General features: G+C 42.6%; 1 protein-coding gene across 2 annotated transcripts in view; it reads left to right on the top strand.

Moving 5' to 3' along the window:
- Nucleotides 1–11,530: 11,530 nt before the first annotated feature.
- The window catches only part of NCOA5 (nuclear receptor coactivator 5), a 29,861-nt gene continuing 23,474 nt past the window's right edge, over nucleotides 11,531–17,917 (top strand). For both annotated transcript variants that reach the window (XM_017653408.3, XM_017653410.3), the window contains exon 1: nucleotides 11,531–12,068. The gene's annotated coding sequence lies outside the window, so the exon portion shown is untranslated. The remainder of the gene's footprint in view (nucleotides 12,069–17,917) is intronic.

The raw sequence follows: 17,917 nt of genomic DNA on the forward strand, positions 1-17,917 counted from the left end.
CGACTCAGAGGAAATGGCCTTTGAAGGAGGTGGGGGGCCCCACAAGGCCAGGGTGAATGGGCTAGAAGTGTTCCTGGAAGTCAAGTTCACAGCACTGCCAGAATCTGGTGACCAGATGGTTCTAATGTGCAAACCTGAACATGTTGCTTCCAGGTTTGAAGCAAATCCCCAGAGCCCTCACTCCTTAAGCTCACAGGGCCTCAAGGCCATGGGCTTCCTGGCCTGTATCTCTAACCATCATTCCTGCCTTCAACTTGCTGCCCCAGACTGTGCTACCACCTCTGCCTGAAAAGCCTGTCTCTACTTTCCTTTTCATCAGACAACTTCTCATCCTTCCAGGCTTAGCTCAGGTGCCCCGTCTTGGGAGAGCCCTCTCCAACAGCCAGCCTGGGATGTGCACACCTAACTCCCCATGCCCTCTCAGAACCCTGTGGCTTCTTGCCAAAGCAAAACACCAGCCCTGCCACACTGTATATCAATTATTCTGTTTGCTTGTGGAACCAGTGTACTGAGGCGACTCAACTGGGAGGGGATAATAATGAAGCTTTCCCCCCTAATCTCTGCCTTCAGCCATACTGCATCAAATCTCCCTTTTCCATCTCTGAATGACCTCTTGGGCAGATTGCATTACTTTTGATCACTTTCTGTTGTTAAACCTCCATCCTTGAAAGCTCTGTTCTCAAACTCAATTTAAATCTCGTTTTATCTTCTCCCTAACTCAAGAGTTGCCTTGAGCCAGGACCTTACCTGCTTGGCTAAAAGGTTGGGTTTGGGGTGGCCAGCATGGCTGGTTGGGAGACACAGCCCAGCACCCTCCCCTCTATTGAAGGGGAAGGAGGGAGTGGGAATAGCTCTCTGCAATAGCCTTCTCCCTGTTGGTTGACCTTGCTTCCCTGGCTAACCCAGTGGCAAGTGTCCATATATGCTTTCTCATGGGGCACATGCGTTAAGTTTCTTGGAGGCATTTCCACTGCCGAGTTCTCTAACAGGGGCACCCAGCTCAGGCTTGAGCTCTCCTACCTTGCCCTGCCACCTGGGTTCCTGCCCCTGGTGGGACCTCTTGTCAGCAGTCAGCCTGCTTGGGAGGCATACCAGAAAGCCTGGCTCATTGCTGAAGGGTCCACATGACTCTTGGTCAGCCGCTCCACCACCCTTCTCCCCTGCTCAGATAGGCACAGGGGTGTCAGCAAGTCCACTACCAAGTAGACCCCCATTGCACCCCACAACCCCCTCCTTGCAGTCATCCCTCAATCTCCGTGAGGGACTCCCAGTTAAAGGGAGGGAGGGAATTGTCTTCCACCGTAAACAGTATTCTCCTCAATAAAACCAAAGAACTCCTCCCTCCCCAGGATTATTACTTGGGCAAGGAAGTGGAAATTGAGGTTTCGGCTAGGAGTGTAGGGCCAGTTCGGCCCCCTTCAGTAAGCCTGGGAGGGAAAGTATCTGGCTCCCATTTAGGATACAGGGCTCATAAAACCTGCTGGCTTAATTCCAGACCACTCCCACGCAATACCCTTTGGACTGGGCCATCCCTCAGACCTGACTTGATTCCGGGAGAGGGAGATCTGTGTAGCTGATCACATGCTGGATGCTGAACAAGTGTGTGTAGAGTGAATGTGAGACTATGAAGTGATGAGACTGAAGCGACCTATCAGGATCCATCTGCTCATTCCTGTACCACCTGGGTATTGCCCATCTCCACCAAATGACCCAACTCTCCAGCTAGGACTACCAGGCCCAACTGTGGACAAAAACACTTCCCTTCATCTCAGCATAGTTGGGTTGGGACTTAGGAAAGGGAACTAAGAAACTCAGAAAAGAACCCAACCAGAAATGGATAAAACCTGAGAGCCAACAAACAGAGGATGAGCTGGCAAGTAGAGAGAAGCTCTTATGATCTGATTAAAGCCACATACTAACTTGGCTGATCCTGATTCCTAGACAAGACCTGAGGTCTGTAATAAGAGATGGCTTTTGGGGGAGGAGGTCCAAATTCTTTACCATGGCCTCCAGATCCTGCCTGACCTGGTTTCTGCTGATCTTTTTACTTGCCTACTTGGTTGCTACTCCCCAGCCACCCAGGCCTCCCAGTTCCCATCTCAAAGCCTTTGTCTGTGCTGCTCCCTCTGCCTGAAATGCCCCTCCTCCCACTCTTCATCAGCTGACTCCAGGCAAATGGCACCTCTTCAGAGAGGGCTGCCCTGATCACCTTATCTACAGTGAGGTCCTCTGTTACCAACCACCTTCCCACCTCTGTCCTCTCTTGAAACACCCATTCTAGTCAGGGTTGTCACAGAAAGCAGGAGACGCTGCTCATGGACTTAAATAGGGGAGAACATCATTGGAAGGGTGTCAGGTGGCTCACAGAATTGTTGGGAAGGTTGAAGAACCAAACCCAGGCAGGAACAGCAGGAGGCAGGACACAGTCAAGACTCCACTAGAGAACAGGCCTTACAAACCAGCCTGCTAGCCCCGCAAGACGGCCCCCAGTGATCCCTGCCTCCCGGTCTTCACACGCTTGTGTAGGCCCTCCTTCACTGTACCAGGGTAGGTCCGTGTGACCAATAGAAAGGGGGAAGAGTGATGGTATGTACTTCCAAGACGAGGTTATAAAACTGGGGCTTCAGAGAAGATGTGGTACATATAGACAATGGAATACTATTCAGCCATAAGAAAGAAACAAATCCTACAATTTGCAACAACATGGATGGAGCTGGAGGACATTATGCTCAGTGAAATAAGCCAGGCAGAGAAAGACAAATGCCAAATGATTTCCCTCATTTGTGGAGTATAACAATGAAGCAAAACTGAAGGAACAAAATAGCAGCAGACTCAGAGACTCCAAGAAGGGACTAGTGGTTACCAAAGTGGGGGTGTGTAGGAGGGCGAAGGGGATAGAGGGGTATTATGTTTAGTACAATGGTGTGGGGGATCACGGGGAGAACAGTGTAGCACAGAGAAGGGACATAGTGGATCTCTGGCATCTTACTACACTGATGGACAGTGACTGCATTGGGGTGTGGGTGGGGACTTGATAATATGGGTAAATGTAGTAACAACATTGTTTTTTCATGTGAAACCTTCATAAGAGTATATATCAATCATACCTTAATAAAAAATTTAAAAAAACATAAAGTGATACAAAATTAAAACAAAAAAACAAAAACCTGGGGCTTCGGTCCTATGTGCTCTATGGAGTATTCTCTCTCTCCCTCCCTTTTCTCCTTCACTCCCTTTGAGGCACCTTCCCCGTCTCTCATCAGGCCCTCTGGGGAAGCCAGCTGTCACCTCCTGAGGACACTCAGGAGGTAACAGAGCCCACATGGAGAAGATCCGAAGCTTTTGGCCATCAGCCGAATAAGAGAAGTGGACCCTGCAGCTCCAGTCCAGCCTCAGAAGATTGACACTCCAGTTGATGCATTTACTACAGTCTTGTGAAATCTTAAGTGTTTTGTATTTTCAAGTCACTAACTTTTAGAGTAATTTCTTACACAGCTACAGATAACAAATACAATCTCTAACTGACTCTGAACCTGGGCAGCATTCCCTCAAGGTTGAAAGTCTTGGGAAGGGACATCAGAGTGGTCATGCTTGGCTTACACCCCATATTCTGGCTGCCACGAGGTAGGAAGAACTACCTGTTCTTTGGATAGTTAAAGGACCCCTTTGGCCTCCTTAGTGGATCCCACCTCTGCCCTCATCCCCTCAAATAAGAAAGATGTCTGGGCACTGAGCAGCCAAAACACTCCATTTGCACTGCAATGTTCCTTCATAACACTTCCCACAAGGCACGGTTCTCAGTGCAGAACGGCATTCTTCTCCCTCCTCCTTCCTCCTCCTAAACCTGGGCACACACCAGGCCCCAGAACTAAAGGAAGCAGATATTCTCCTGGCCTGATAATGTAGGGGAAATATCCTCAGAAGTCAAAAGTCTGATTGCCTTTACAAACAACTCTGCACCGTTTCATATAGCCAAAGCCCAATGGATAGTCAGTTCTTTCCTGTTCAAGATATTTATGAAACATACTTTATTACCAACCAAAAAACTAGCCATGGTCCCTCCCAAAATTAAATCGATGTTTTTACTTGTACATGTCACTTTTTGTCCTTGCCCATATGTACCTTCAGATTTTTCTTTCCTGAGGATATTGAAGATACATTTCCTATTTTCCTATAACATTAAATCATATGTACTATTTCCTTTTGTAAATATCTAGAATATTTTTTCTTTATCTTTCCACCCTCCTCCCTATAGCAGCTTGGTAGCTATCCTACATATTTAAGGATGTTTCTTCATTTCATAAGAAAAGTAATCTTTATATTTTCTGAAATCACTTTTCTCGCTTAACAATATATGGTGAAATCATTCCAGGCTAGTAGACACAGATCTGACATCCTTTTTTAAAAAAATAACTATGTGGTACTCCATGACTTGGATTTATCACCATTGATTCAGCCACTCCTCTGTGGCCACAAGAGCATGTTTAGCACTAGTGTCAAGACTGATGTGCCAGGGTTAATGCCCGTGGGAGCAGCCTTCTACCAATGACAGACAAGGAGGTGGCAGATGAATACCTCAGTTCCTTCACCCCCTGGGGAGAGTACTCAGAGATGTCTGTTCTAAGACACTACCTCCCCAGTCAAGATTAAGTCCCAGTTTCCCACAGTGTAACCTGCTCAGTAGCCCACCCTATAATGACTTCCTTCCCTCCCTGTTTCACTTCCCTACACCCCCTGTCGGTGCTTCCTGGGGTCATCTCCCAAATATAGTGGTTGCACTAAGGTCCTTGTCTCAGTTTCTATTTCTGGGAAAATCCAACCAAGACACCTTGATTGCAGATGACAGACTAGTGGCAGGAAGCAGGATACTTTACTGGTTGGGAGTGTGGTCTCTGAAATCAGAAGCCTGGGTCCAAAGCCTGGTTCTGCTCCAGACTGTGTGGCTCCTCCTCTGTACAATGACCTAACAGCTCACATTGCTTATTATAAGGATTAAATTTACTGTGTCATTTTCTCATAATATTCAGTAAAAATTGCATTAATCATTCATATTAGAAAACTGCACCCTAGAGAGTACAAGTAGCTTGGCTGAGGTCACATGGGAACCTGGGACTCATTCCCAGTTTAGAAGACTCTAGCCTTCTGTCTCCCCCCAACCCTAACCCTATTACAGTCTTGGGGTCCACTTGTCCCGGATGGTGAATACTCCTAGATTTATAGGTGGAATTGGATGTTTGTCAGTGCTGTCCAACAGAACTAACTGTAATGATGGAAACATTCTAAACCACCAGCCAAGATGATAGCCACTGGCTACCTGTGCCTGCCTATTAAACATCTGGAATGTGGTTAGTACAACCAAGGAAGTGCATTTTTTTTAATTGCAGAAGAGTAAAGATAATTTACTCTTAATCTGTAGAATAAATATGGTAGCTAGTAGCTAGCGTATTAGCTCAGGGCTAGAGAATGGGGGTTGGGCAAGGCTGGGAAGAATCTTAGATCTTTTCTTCCCCCCATTCTCTCTCCTCCTGCTGCCTCTCCCAGTCGCAGCTATTCAGCACCCTCTTGAGAGCGCTCTCTGCCTTTCCCTCTGTACCTGCTAGGTTCTATGGAAGGAAGCAGCAGGGACAGTGATAGTTGTATTCTCATACACCCAGCAAGGTGAAACAGACTCCTTTGTGATCCCCGTGTTGAAAGACAAGACAAATACCTGCTATAAATACAGCTGAATAAAGACACTTTTCTAGATGGCTTCCATTGTTCCCTGTTCCCTCATAGTGTTCACACTGAGATAATTTCCAGCTTCTCAGATCCTCAATGGTTATAAAATTTACCATTACCTCATTTTCATTTCATTAGATTTACAGGTCACAGGACTACTTTGATCCTTGCCAAGTTCACCTTTAATGGTTTCAAAATAATGGTTCTTTCCGCTTCAGCATGAGCCTGGTACAGAATTTCCTACTTGTGAATTCTTTTATCTCCTGCTTCCTACTTTTAACTCTCTGTCTAGACAATAGCGGCTAATGGAGTTTTCCAAGTACCAGTGTGTATTTCACATCCACAAAGATGTGCCCTGCACCACTCTGTAACCCCAGAGCAAAAGCAGTGAAAGTAGTCATTTCTTTCCAAACTGTCTAATACTGATGGATGGAATGGAAAGGTCTGCCTGAGTCATATGTCTGATAAGCCATCAGCTCTCCCAGGCGACATTTCCATGGCACCTTTAATTAACTCCACAGTGCATGGTGGGACATGTGGCTTTGGAGCCTGACAAACATAGGTTTGAACCCTATGTTGCTTAACTGTGAGAAAAAATAGCTTACCCCATTTAAGTGTCAATTTCCTTATCTGTTAAATGGAGAATGGGATACTCACTGTGCAAGGTAGTGGGAGGACTAAGAGGATTTACGTGGGACACAGGATACTGAAGTCATTAAAAACATGGACTCCATCAATTGCACACTGCTCTGTGACCTAGGGTAATTTGTCCACCTTTCTAAGCCTCAGTTTTCTAATCTACAAAATAGGGGTAGTAATAATCCTCTTAGGGTGTTGAGAGGATTGATTAAGGAGATATTATTTATAGACTATGTAGAATATATATATGTAAACATAAGAGACACATGTATAATATATAAATACATATTTATATACTATACATACACACACATATATGTGTGTGTGTGTGTGTGTATATATATATATATATATTCCTCAGACTTTGAGTGACTGACTCAAAGAAAACACTCCCCTCTTACCAGGCCCTGAGAAGAGCTTCTCATCCTGGTCATTGGCTACTTTCTGTACAGCAGGATTCTCATCTGGAAAAACCTATGAACCCATCTCAGAAAAATGTTTGTAAATGCATGAAATATGATAGAGTTACAAAGAAAACCAATTATATTAAAATGTAGTCATCAAAATATTAAAAAGACAAATGCATGATATAGCACTGAAAGTGCTTCTTTATTAATGGATTAAATAATAAAATCTAGTGGGAAGTCTAAAATTTCCATAATCTCAAAGTAATGATGAGAGCAAATGATAAGTCAAGACATCTGTAATAACTATAATGTGATATGAAATATCTGTGATTTCTGTTGGGGACAATGTAGCAGGCTCTGCTAATATTATTGTTTGTTACCTATACTCATAATTGAAAGAAATGCTTACTCGCAATTAGAAGTAAATGAAAATAAAGAAGTGAGTTTTTCTCATCCAAGTTTATGAATCCCTGGTTAAGGGCCCCTGCTTTATAAATATATTTAACACCCCTTTATCCTCAGCTGCAGGCCCAAAGTCACGGTCTAGGAAGTAACCCGAAAATTCTCCTCACATCCCATTACATGGCCTCTGATTGGAAAAGTAATTTCAAGACAGAAGCACACAGTCCTACAAGAGGGAGCAACAGGCTGATGAACTGCCACCAGCTGGCACGTGTTGAACAGTATGAGGCAGGCACTGTTCTAAGTGTTTTACACATGCTAATTCAGCAAGCATTCACAGTAATCCTTTGAGATAGGTCCTGTTACTATCTGTTTTACAAAGAGGGAAAACTGAGGCACCAAGAGGTTAGGCAACATGCCCAAGGTCACACAGCTAGTAAATGGTGGAGCCAGGATTTAGACCCAAGAAGTGGAATCCATAGTCTTTGCTCCTAGCTACTATGCTGTACTATCTCTATACTCTGAGTGGGGAGAGGGAGTGAGATTTAAATCAAAACCTTCAGGACGAATAGGGTTAATTAAAGAGGTAGCAGAGAAAGGAGGAGGGCTGATAGAGATATAGGAAATGGACTGGGAGAATATTTTAAGCAAAGAGAATGGGAGGTACGAAGGCCCTGAGGTGGAAAGCATGTGATAAACGTAGGGCCCAAAACAATACCAGTGGGGTTGCGGGTTGGAAAGCAAGAAGGACAGTGGTGCAAAATAAGGCTGGAGAGCAGAAAGTTTCCTTGAAGGCAGCTTTTTGTTATCCTAAGAACAATGGGAAGTGACAATCAGATTTGTATATAAAAATACCACTCTAGCTATAGAAGAGAAAGAACTGAAGGGAAGAAAAAGTGGAAGCAAGGAGCCTACTTCGGAGGCAAGTGAAGTGGCCCAAGCTAGGAGTGTTGATAGCTTAGCTAGGTAGTGGCCAGGGGTACACAGAGAAGTAGAAAGAGTTGAGAAACATTTGCAGGAAAGGATCTGGCACACTGAATGTGGGGGCAGGGGATAACTCTGTGACAGACTCTATTTTCCAAAAATGGCCATAGCTATATCCCCCATCTATGTGCTCTTCTTACAGTGGGACCTTACTATCCCTTCTATCAAAAGGTGAGGCCTGTGTTCCTTCTTGAATCTGGCCACCCTAATGACTTATCTGACTTCTGAGGCTATGTCACAGAAGGCAATATAGCTCCTGCCTGGTTCTTTCAGCCACTCTCTCAGAGCCCTGAGCTCTACGTGAGCAGCATTAACTGCTCTGAGGCTGCCATGCTGTGAGGAAGCTCAAACTAGGCCATGCGAAAAGGCTGTGGAGAGGCCCGGAGACTATGTGGAGAAAGAGAGATGTGTGGTCAGCCTCAGCCTTCTCCAAGCCCCTGCTGTTCCAGCCGCAGCCACTGTCTGACTAACTCTGAACCAGAACTGCCAAACCAAGCCCCTCCTGAAGTCCTGAGACCCAGAAACTATGAACAAGAATAAAATGGCTGCTTTACATCACTAGGTTTTGAATCTGGAATACTCATTCTTCAGATTTTATCTCTACTGACTTGGCCAGTTATCCAGTTCTAACACTCAGTTTGAGTGATTTGTGAGGGCCCCCAAAACATGGTATATGGCTTTTAGATATGTTATCTCTGCAGTTTAATTACCCAGACCGGTGGCTTGTAAACCTGGAAGAGGTTTTTTAAAAAAATATAGATTCTTAAGTTCTATCCTAGAGTTAATGAATCATAATCTCCAAGAAACAGTGAACCAGAATCTCCAAGAAACAGTAAGCAGCTGAAATGTTCTAATCTCTGACATTATCCCTAACCATTTTTACAGTTATTATAGTTTATTTCGGTACCTCAACACATGTAGGCAAATTAGGAGACGGAACCTTTGAGAGGTTCAAATGAGAAGGGCCTTGATCATCTCAGTAGCACAAACAAGATTCACTTACTTATATCAGAGATAATTTGCTTTAAATGTTTTCACAAGTATATTTCACATGGTTCTGGAAATAAGATAGCTAAACATGTTCTTCTAGAGGAACAATAATCCAAACAGTGTGAATTGCCCTCAAAAGAAACGGAGATATTATGGAAACAATGACTAGCCCTGAACTTAATCCTCCTACTAAAACAAATGTATGATGAAGAAGAGATACACCAAGGGTTTGGGGGTGTTATGTGGTGTTGAGATAGCTTGGATAAAGACGGAATCTATTATATTTACCTGTGATAACATATAACAAAATCTATTTTGGATTAAACATGCAGTTATTAAAAGGGAAAAATAGATCATAGTAAAATTAGAAAAGGAAAATATGTAAGTTTTCTTAAGGGAAGAATGTCAAAGGCAAAAATGGGCTGCTTCCTTAGGATGGCCAGCACTGAAAAGACTAAGAACAACAAATGCTGGCGAGGATGTGGAGAAAGGGGAGCCCTCCTACACTGCTGGTGGGAATGTAAGCTAGGGCAACCATTGTGGAAAGCAGTATGGAGGTTCCTCAAAAAACTAAAAATAGAAATACCATTTGACCCGGGAATTCCACTTCTAGGAATTTACCCAAAGAATACAAGTTCTCAGATTCAAAAAGACATATGCACCCCTATGTTTATTGCAGCACTATTAACAATAGCCAAGATATGGAAGCAACCTAAGTGTCCATCAGTAGATGAATGGATAAAGAAGATGGGGTACATATACACAATGGAATACTATTCAGCCATAAGAAAGAATAAATCCTACCATTTGCAACAACATGGATGGAGCTGGAGGATATTATGCTCAGTGAAATAAGCCAGGCAGAGAAAGACAAGTATCAAATGATTTCCCTCATTTGTGGAGTATAACAAGGAAGCAAAACTGAAGGAACAAAACAGCAGGAGACTCACAGACTCCAAGGAGGGACCAGCAGTTACCCAAGGGGAGGGGTGTGGGAGAGCAGGTGGGGAGGGAGGGAGAAGGGGATTGAGGAGTATTATGTTTAGTACACATGGTTGGGGAGGACACCGAGAAGACAGTGTAGCACAGAGAAGGCAAATAGTGAATCTGTGGCATCTTACTACACTGATGGACAGTGACTGCGATGGGGTATGCAGAGGGTTCTAGTCAAAGAAAATTACTGGCTGAGAGGACACAGAATCACTTGTGCATTTCCTGCCAAAACTAAATAACCTGAATCTAACAGTGAAGAAACATCAGACAAGCCCCAGTGAAAGACATTCTGTAAAATAAATGGCCTGTACCCTTCAGAAATGTCGAGGTTATAAAAGACAAAGAAAGACTGAAGAACTGTTGCAGATTGACAGAGACCAAGGCAACCTGAAAATGAAAGGCAGCATGGAACCCTGAGCTGGGATACTGCACCAGAAAAAAACAAACAACTGTGTTTTTGCTCTAAAAAGCATCAGTGGGACAATTGGTGAAACTCAAAGCCTGTAGATTATGAAATACAGAGAAAGAGAAAGACACAGAGAGACAGAGAGAGTTATAAAGCGATCAAGATAATAAGCTCAACATTTGGAAAATCGGGGTAAAGGACATTCAGAAATCCTTTGTACTATATTTTGGAACTTTTCTGTAATACTGAGATGATTTGAAATTTTTAAAAATATTTTTTAAAACCTTGAAGTCTAGAGCCAGAGTGCTTCATTATGTGCATCCATATTCCTTACTTCTTACCTTCAAATATTTATCTGTTTGCAATTACACACTTAAGTGTGATTATTCAACTAGTTTTATCTCTCCACTAGACAGTAATCTCCAAGACAGCTGAGACAGGTCTGCATTTGCTCAAGATAGTGCCTCACAAGTAGGTGTATAACAAATCTTAGGGCCATTTAGTAGATGCATAATGAACATTCAATCAGTAAATGAGTGAAGAAGAAGGCAAATGAGTGGGTGTCAAAGAAATCTGACTTCCCATAGAGTTCAAATTCCACAGCCACTATTTTTACTTGGCATGCACTACTCACAAGGAGAAACACTACACCCCACGGGGTCTGAGGTATTTCCTAACCAATAAAAGAGCCTACCTGATTCATATAGTGATAGCTGTGATTAATAGATTAATATTTACAATTGTGCAAGTACATTCCATTTCCTGTGACATAGTCTATAGATTAAATGAATAACACATTTATATGCATCCCAGTTAAGAGTTACAGCCTATGAAATTTATTTTTGACATTGAATGAATATTCCAGGAAAAAAAAAACAACTCAAGAAGAACCTATAACTTTATCACCAGAAGCCTCTTGCCTCTTTAGTTAGTGAAACTAATAGGTACACAGCCTATTAAAATGTAAATTTAAATAAAACATTACCTCTACCTCTCTGCTTTGTTCCTTGTGATCCCGAGGTTACAGGCGTTTATACCATTTTCCAATACATATTTAGGTGTTTTGTTTTCTGTTTAGTTTCATGCAAAACTAAAAGGATTTTAGGATTTAAATGACATATTTCCACAGTTAGAGAGGAAGAAGGCACTCTGAAAATTAGAAGAAAGGCGAAGTCCTGTGGGATGTGGAAGACCAGGCCTAGGACCCATCCTCAGCCGGGACGCCGTTACTAGGCAACCCCTCGCGGTCCCAACTGCCAAGGGAGCGCCACTTCCCCGCCCACATTGCCAAGGAGATCGACGCACCAACCCAGCCCTGCCGTAAACCCGCAAGCTCATGCGACATTGCCGCGCCTGCCGCTGCGTGCGCGCTCTCAGCCCCCACTGTTCGCCGCGGCCGCCATTGCCTCGTGCCCGCGCCGGTCGGTTGGTGGTGCCTTTGTCCTACGGCGGGCAGGTGGGCTGAGGTGGAGGCGCCAGCAGCGTGCCTGAGAAGAAGGAGCGGCCGAGAGCCCGCCGCGCTGGTAGCGGTGAGTGCCGGGAAGCGGTGGCCGTCCGCCGAGGCCGGGGATTGACAGTCAGGCACTTGAGGGGGGCCTGAGCCGGATGGAGGCTGAGGCGGGAGGGCCCGCTCACCGCGCGGCCGCGACTCCTCTCTGGGTGCGCGCGGAGTTGCGCATGCCCGGTGCGGGGCGCGGCCTCCTCGGACTCCGGTAAAACCCAGGCCCTGCCAGCCGAGAGGCCAGTGGTGGGCTCAGGTCTTGCGGGGCTGCCCTGCAGCCGTGTGTCTGTGCACGAACTGTCGTCTGTCGGCCATAGTTCTCAAGGTTTCTCTGTAGGGTAGGGCTGCACACCCCGCGTCCCCTTCTCGACACGGTGAAGTCTCTCGTCTTCAGCAAGTCGGTGGCGCACTCGGGATTCGAACCCGGGCCAAGAAGGCGCGTCTCACCGGGCATTCTCTTGGCGTACAGCGCCGCGCGGCGAACCGAGCGCCGTCCCCCATCGCCGCCGCCTCGCGGCCCCTTGCGGCCCCGATTGACAGCATCCTCGAGGCGTCTCCTTGTCATGTGACACCCCCAACCATTTTTAAACGCGGATCCCGGGCCCAGACCACGGGGAAAGAAACTGTGCCCGAGGTTACCCTGGAAATTAGCGACTGAGCCAGCGCCCCAACCTGCTGGCTCTTCTGTCTCCCGACCCAGGGCACTTTTTCGATCCCCGACAAACCGCCAGGGGCTTTTTTAAGGACGACGTTTCCCAAATTTCAGTCTCTCGCGTTGCATCTTTATGTCTGTGTAACATATGTACTACTGTTATTTACCGAATGTTAATTTTTTTCTTTAAACGGACTCGCTTTTTTCTCTTTACATTTGTTTAAGGTGGAAACGTAAATCACAAACCATATAATGGAAAGCCAGCCATTTTCTAATGCTCATAAAAAAATAAATACCTGTCTATTAAAATAAACAGTGCGTCCTTGTTCCTCCTGCAATTATTCTGCGTTCCATGCTTTGGGAAACGCTGCCCGAGGAGTATGAGGTTAATTGTGGTCCTTTTGGCTTTCGCTCCGTGCACGGAATTTTTACCTGAGGCCTAGCAGATTCCATGAAATGCCCCGAGGTCTTCGGGAATGATAAAATTATAAGCTTTCTTGTTGTAAACTGTTGACATTATTGATTTACAGGTGATAGTTCCAGGGAACTTCGGGAACTGCCCGCTCAAGGGCACCCAGTGTGCCTCCAAGTTTTCTTGTAGCATTGTGGTATCGTAGCCGCCTGACAATTAACAAAAAGATATTTCTGATGGAGCCGTTTTGCTTTTTGACAACTCTAGGTTTAATGTGTTCTTTGTTAAGCCAGTCTGGGTATGAAAACTAACTTGCGTTGACTTTTCAAATCAGTAAAGTGCAAATTTTTGCACTGTGGGTTGTTGGATATCACTTGGCTATTTCTTAAGGTCAGTTTCTTCATTCTGGTTTCTTTGCGTTTTTTATCTGTCACCCTTTAGATATTCTTTGAGACCTCTGACAGAATCTTTTAACCTAAAACATAGAAACTGATTTTCCTTGTAGAATGTGCTGGATAAACCGTATTCCAATGCCTAGTGAAAAATATTCGAGGTGTAGGTTGTTCAATGTGGCATGCCTGTGAACACCACACAAATTAATTTAATTTAGAATTTAACAGTCTACTCTATATGTAGTCTGTCCATAAACTATTTTTGTATGTGAGAGAGCAGATTTACTCTAATTGAAAAGAAACTCAAAAGTCAGCTCAGGCCATTCAATGGTTTTTTTCCTCAAAGTCTGTAAAAAAAAAATCCATATTTCTTGGGGTTACTTTGGTATGAGCCCAATGTAGAACTTCCATAAGGCAAAGGCAATTTTTTTCACATTTCTAAGCAGCAGTCCTGGGTAGAGAAGAAATGAGAATTTAATCAAGAGTTAATTTCAAAACTTGGCAAATAGAGCCTTATCTACCAATACTCAAAAGCTAAGAATAAACACCTTTTGGAAAGACTTTTGAAGTCGGATGAGAAAGGGTTGCCTGATGGCTTGCAACTTCCTTTTAAGTAACTATTGCAAGCATTCCCTCTCTATGGCCTGCAGATGGCAGTGCCTTTGTGTGGCTTGTTACTACTGTGAAAAATACTGGGATTCAGTTGTGTGTTTTAAGAATGGAAAGTCTTTGGAGGAAATATATTTAATATTCTATTCCCTTATTTCATTGTCTGTTTTTTATTCCCAGGGGTGAAGAATGAAACTAGGTCATGCTATCTTCTATCTTACTTTCTTTTTCACTCCACACATGAAGAACGAAGCTATTCTTAAATTCGCTATAAATCTTCCTGGTAATGATAGCATACAATCAGCGATGTATATGGTTACAAAGCAGGTTTACAAGTACCAGCTCATTGTTGCTACCAAATGTGCAATAGGTAGACTGGTATTTTTATTATAACTTTCTGCATATGAGGAAATAATGGCTCAGAAAGGTTAGATTTCTTGCCCAAATTACACATTTAATTGAACATATTCAAGATATTGAAGATAAAAGATTTCATGGTCAAGCAAAATTGGGAAATGTTGAGGTAAAGCAGTGTTCTTACTCCAGAACTTCTCAGTCTTTAACATTCTAAACATGCGCAGTGTAGATGTCCAAGAGAGGAAGATACCCTGATGCCTTTCTCTCACAATCCTCCCCTGAACATCTTCAGGTACTAGTGTTTCCTAAACCTGACTACTCTTTCTGCTAGTCTGTTTATCATTGGACCTTTCGATTTACTAATGATTACTGTGTCTCTTTGAGACAAGTGCTTTAAACTCATTTCAGCATTTTTGTGCCAAAACCTTTGTCCTGCAAACAGCATACACATTTGTCTAGGTTACTCACCTTAAGCAGAGTTAAAATAAACTGTCAAGAAATTAAAAGGACAGTAACCAACAGAAAATTACCCTTTTTGTTACTCTCATTAATGAGAGACATTAATGAAAGGACCAGGGCAAGGCCACTATCTGAAGCAGCAGCACATTAGGGAAATTTGAAGCATAGGAAGTACTGACAGGTAAATATATACCATTAGCATGCCTGCTGCTTTTTTAAATGGTGATTTTATTACTACCAGATACGATATATGTAGGGATGGTCATTTTCATTCTTTATGCTATCACTAAAAAATGAAAGATATATTAGGTCAATTGGACCAGTTACTTTTTATGTTAACAAAATAATTCCCCTCAAGGAATCAGAACTCCTCCAGACTGTAAGACTGTTTTCCCTTTGTGTCATGTTCAGAACAATATATAAATAATAATCTACAAAATATCTTGATTGGTTCTCTGGTTTGTATCTGTAATGATTAAATTATTGAAGATTAGATTGATTTTGCAGCTAGTGGGCAAGCTTCACAGAATTTTGAATTATAACTAATTTGGCTTTAAGTGATTATACTTTAATTATGCAATTTTAGGTTGAGATAGTAATAACATATTTAGATCAGAGATGATACAAGACGTTTATTTTTAATCTCTCTTCAAGAATTACTTTTGATATCCAAAAGGAAAAACATGATTTTCATTCAGTTTTAAAACTTGGGGTTATGAACATGTATCTGAAACTTGCAGGCTTTGAGAAGTTTATATTAGGATAGCATTGGAGTCACTAGAATAACTTGTTGGAAATACAGATCCTTGGATACAGCTCCCCAGCCCCACTCCCAACTGATTAGTTGCTGGAGGTTGGGCTAGGGAATCTGCCTTTCAGAAACCACCCCTGCAATTTCTGTTTACATTAAAATTTTGAGAACCCCTGACTTAAGGCTTCAGAAAATGAGTTTTCACTGTAAATAGAAAGTTGAAGGAGATTATAGTACCAATCTGTTCATATCCCAGATTACTAATAGAAATTGACAACTCTGGTTTATGGTTGGGTTTACGTTAATAGATTGGTTTTAAGCAGAACCTTAATGTAACTATAAAGTGTTTTTTGGCTTCATATTTGGAGCTAGAGGTATAGGAGTATTTAGAATATCTGGGTTTTTCAACATTTTAATTCCTTTCATTCACAAAAGTGGGATACTTTCACCTTCTTGGGAACAAAGAAAGCAGACCTACCAAGATTCCATGGTCTGCTTATTACCTTTAGATTTGCTCCGCGTAGCTCTTAGGGGTGCAGATGTGAAATTATGTGTGGCCTTTTTTCTCTTCTTGCAAAGAGTTGATTTTATTATGAAAACAAAATGCCTCAGAAGAAGCAGGGGTTCTGGCTCTTTCCAGCAAAACAGTACTGACAGCTCTAGTTTGCAGAATTTAGAGAGAATTTTAGTTGGCAGTTTGCCCATTATTAGCCAAAGAGGTGGAGGATAACATGCTGTCAGAAAGTGGCAAGCTCAGTGCTTATTTTTCCTGCCATTTTATAACTAGGTAATTAGAGAAAGAAGCTTAAATTTTCAGGATTTTAAAAATATGATCAGATGAAATTGAAGAGAAGTGGTGGACTGCACACTCCCCTTGTGGGGTTGGGTGGGGGGTTTAGGGGGAATGACCTTATAATTGAATATTATTACTATTGCCTTCAGCACTATGGAAACATATTGATGATTAGGTAGCTGTGTGATGGTTTCTGTATTGTTTTCGGGGATTGAACTTTTACATATTAGCCATTGTCATGACATAGTTTTTGAAACAGATTATTTCCTCTCAAACACAGGAATTTAGAAAGGTTTATAAACAGAGCACCTATGTATATGATAGGTCATAACTCCCAAATAATCTGCCAAGAATCACCCAAGGAACTTGTTAAAGTAGAGAGAGATTCCTAGGCTTCATCCTCGGATCCTTAAAAGTTTGAGACAGGTCCTAGGAATCTGATTTTAAACCATCTTCTCAGGTTTTATATATATATATAAATGAGGAGAGAATAATCAGTTTTTTAATGGGTATGTAGAGGTTTAGTTTTGCAAGATGAAAAAGTTCTTTAGAGATGGAATATACTTAACACTACTGAACTGAACACTTGAAAATGGTTAAGATGATAAATTGTATGTTATGTGTTTACCACAAGTAAATTTTTTTTTAAAGATAATAGAAAAAATAAGGAAGGGTGGTTTGTTTATTTCTTCCTGAGCAATGCATTGAACTAATAGATTGTTGGCTAATAATTATTGACTCCTCTGGCCACCAGTTCATTTTACATCCCTTTATTGAAAGCAAGATCATGACTTTTTAAATACTTTTCTCTCACCTGTTCCCTTCAGTGTCAAACAAATAATCCTTGAAGAACATTACTGTAATGTAAGGGTTAAGACATTCCCCCCTTTTTGGATAAGATACATACAGTAAACCTTCATTAATTAGGCTTCACTCTGTTTATGATAGTTCACTTGATAGCCTCCTTATAGGCCCTCTTGCCACCAATTACTTCACTTTCCATAGCAAAGTTTTTAGTGATCCAACCTACCTCTGGCTTTCATGTGCAATTCCTTTCTTTTCCTCCTCCTGTCCTCTCATTCCCTACACTAAACTTGCACTGGCATTTCTAATTTATGTCCTTCACATCATTCTTTTTTCTTTGCACATGCAGGAATGGCTTCCCTCTTTCTCATAAACTACTCATCATTCAGGACTCAGTTTAAATGTTACTTTTAGGCCTTGTTCCTTGCTTCTTCCACCCACCCTCTGCCCCCTATTCCCAGTCTTCTCTCTACCCTGCTCCTCTCCACTGCCACACACATATGCAAAGTTAGGCCTTCATTATTTCTGCCATTATCCCATTTTAGGTTATATCTCGATTACCTGTGTACATGGTGCCTCTGTCCTTTATTAAACAGTAAATTCCTTTAGAGACTAGCGTTGTTCCACATCTAAGGCTTAAGTACAGTG

This window comes from Manis javanica, chromosome 5 (genome assembly GCF_040802235.1).
Source record: "Manis javanica isolate MJ-LG chromosome 5, MJ_LKY, whole genome shotgun sequence".
NCBI lineage: Eukaryota > Metazoa > Chordata > Mammalia > Pholidota > Manidae > Manis > Manis javanica.